Below are 2,342 nucleotides of genomic sequence, written 5' to 3' on the forward strand. Positions count from 1 at the left end.
TGGTAACCGCAGCTGCGCCTGGCACTCCCGGAATGGCCCAGGAGGGAGCTAGTGCTACGCCCCCATAACCAAGAGGGCATGTAATTCCGGTTAGGACCGGCCCCACTCCCACAGCCCAGGAGGGAGCCACTGCTGTGGCCCCGTAACCAAGAGGACCTGCAGTCCCGGCCAGGAGCGGCCCCGCAGTGCAGGGGAGGGTTACCACCCCCGCCCCGACACCGGCAGAGCCCGCAGCTCCAGACGGGACCGGCCCTCCCGTTCCAGAAGGGGCTATCTCCCCCCAATCACCGACACCCAGGGAGCTCGCAGCTTCACATAGGACTGGCCCCGCGGTCTCTACAGGGGTTGGCTCCGCAGTGCTGGGAGGAGCCGCCGTCAACCCGGCCGGCGCTAGAGCTCCTGGCACAGCCGGGACAGAGGCCACCCCCGCTCCCGCCGCTCCCGTGCCGGTTGGAACAGCCGGCGCCCACCCCGCAGGTCCCGGAGCACCAACAGCAGTTCCCAGGACCCCCGCTCCGCCCGGAGCAGTCCCAGCTTGTCCTGCCGTTGCCCCCGGGGCCCCAGAAGCAACTGGACCTGGCACTGCAGATCCAGCCGTCCCTGCCGAGCTGGCAGGAACCGCCCCAGGGGCTACCCCCACTCCTGATGGACCGACGCCCCCCGCACCTGCGGCCGGACCCAGGAAGGGTCCTGGGCTTGTTATTTTCCTATCTGGGGGAATTAAGAGGTCCAGATCTTCATTTCCAGGGCTTTCAGTATTGACTGGATCACGTTTAGCACGATTTTTCTTTTTCTTTTTCTCCTCTAATGCCATTTCTGTGAGTTCTGCTTCTATTTTAACTTTGTCCTTTTTATATTCCTTTCTCAATTTTGGACAGGTTAAGAAAAGGTAGAATAACTCTGCATAATGCAACTCAGACCACAATTCTTCCTTATGAAGGATTGTCATAAGATGAAACACTGTATTTGCCTCAAAAGAACCAAATTTAGGCCAGGTTATTCCTCTAATTTGTCCAGTATAGGACCAAACATCCATAGAGAGTCTAACTACCTCCTGCCTTTTTAAAGATGTCTCAGGGCCAGTTAAATCATCCCAATACCGTAAAACCAAAGCGAGAGGGGTTCCCTCTGGAATTTCCTCTTTAGCTTGTGTACATCCCATGTTAACAAACAACACCCAAGGAAAACGACAGATCTAACCTAGAACTCACAGCCACTCACACACACACACACACACTGCAGACTTTGTATCCAATCCAGACTCTACCAGGTTAAGGCAGAAACACAGAGTTTCAAGCGAGGGAGGTGTCCCCCCCCCGTCCGGCCACACCTGGCTAACACGAAACCCAAAATCCTCCTGCCTGCCCTAACTTAAACTTTCCGGGCAGTTCCCCTGCCCACTCCGGAAAAAAATCCCTTTGCCAAAAGACTGGGAAAACACTGACTTTTGGGCCCAAGTCCAAGTTTCCCTTCCCAGTCTCACCGTATTCCCTAACCCTGGGGAAACTCCTTCCCGCAGCTGCTAATTAAAATTCTCTAGGAGTTTTGTTCTTTATCTTACCTCCTCCACATGCGGTTCTGAGAATCTGGGCCCCCCAAGATCAGAGCAGGAATTCTTCAAGATATGCCGACCGGGAAAGAAATCCCTGCAAAACGGAATACCGATCCAGAGGAGTCACAGGTCTCGATTCCCCGTACAGAGTCACCAAAACTGTTGCCTAAGTGGTTGTGGGGAAAAAAGACTCCAAACCAAATTAGGTAGGAGATAAGGATACAAAGGTTTTAATGAGCCCCCAGGCTTTCTGGAATACCCCCAGCGCGCGCCCGAAATACAGATGTTCACAGTTTTTATAATGATTTTCACCCAATCCCGTCCAGCTACCACCCAGGTTCTGCCCCCACCACGCCTCTTGGGAATTGGGTCTGGGGGCGTTTTGGGACCCCCTCTTCTTCATCTTCATCTTCCTCAGAGCACGTAATGTCCTTGGAGGCCTTCCAGAATTCTAGACCTGAAGGTTGTTGGGTCTACGGTTGTATCTTGTTCCGTAGGGTTAGGGTGTTCTTCTACAATACTACCTTGAAAAAGAGACTAAACAGGCTATGGAATTTAGAGAATTGATATGGGAATGGGTAACAGGGGTTTGAGCTGGTGTGTTAAGGGTAAAGGGATAATATGTTGCTACTCTAAAATCTACATTTACTACATAACTACTTCTAAGATCTACAAAAATTAAAAAAATCAAAAACATCAAAACTCTAAGGTATCAGTACTTTTAGCAAAGTTAACTGGATGTCCCCCATTATCAGAGCTGAGTTCCTCCTTGGCTTGGCTCCACTCTGCA

This window comes from Empidonax traillii, unplaced genomic scaffold (genome assembly GCF_003031625.1).
Source record: "Empidonax traillii isolate 1590-97213 ecotype Southwest subspecies unplaced genomic scaffold, ASM303162v1 scaffold1271:size254589, whole genome shotgun sequence".
NCBI lineage: Eukaryota > Metazoa > Chordata > Aves > Passeriformes > Tyrannidae > Empidonax > Empidonax traillii.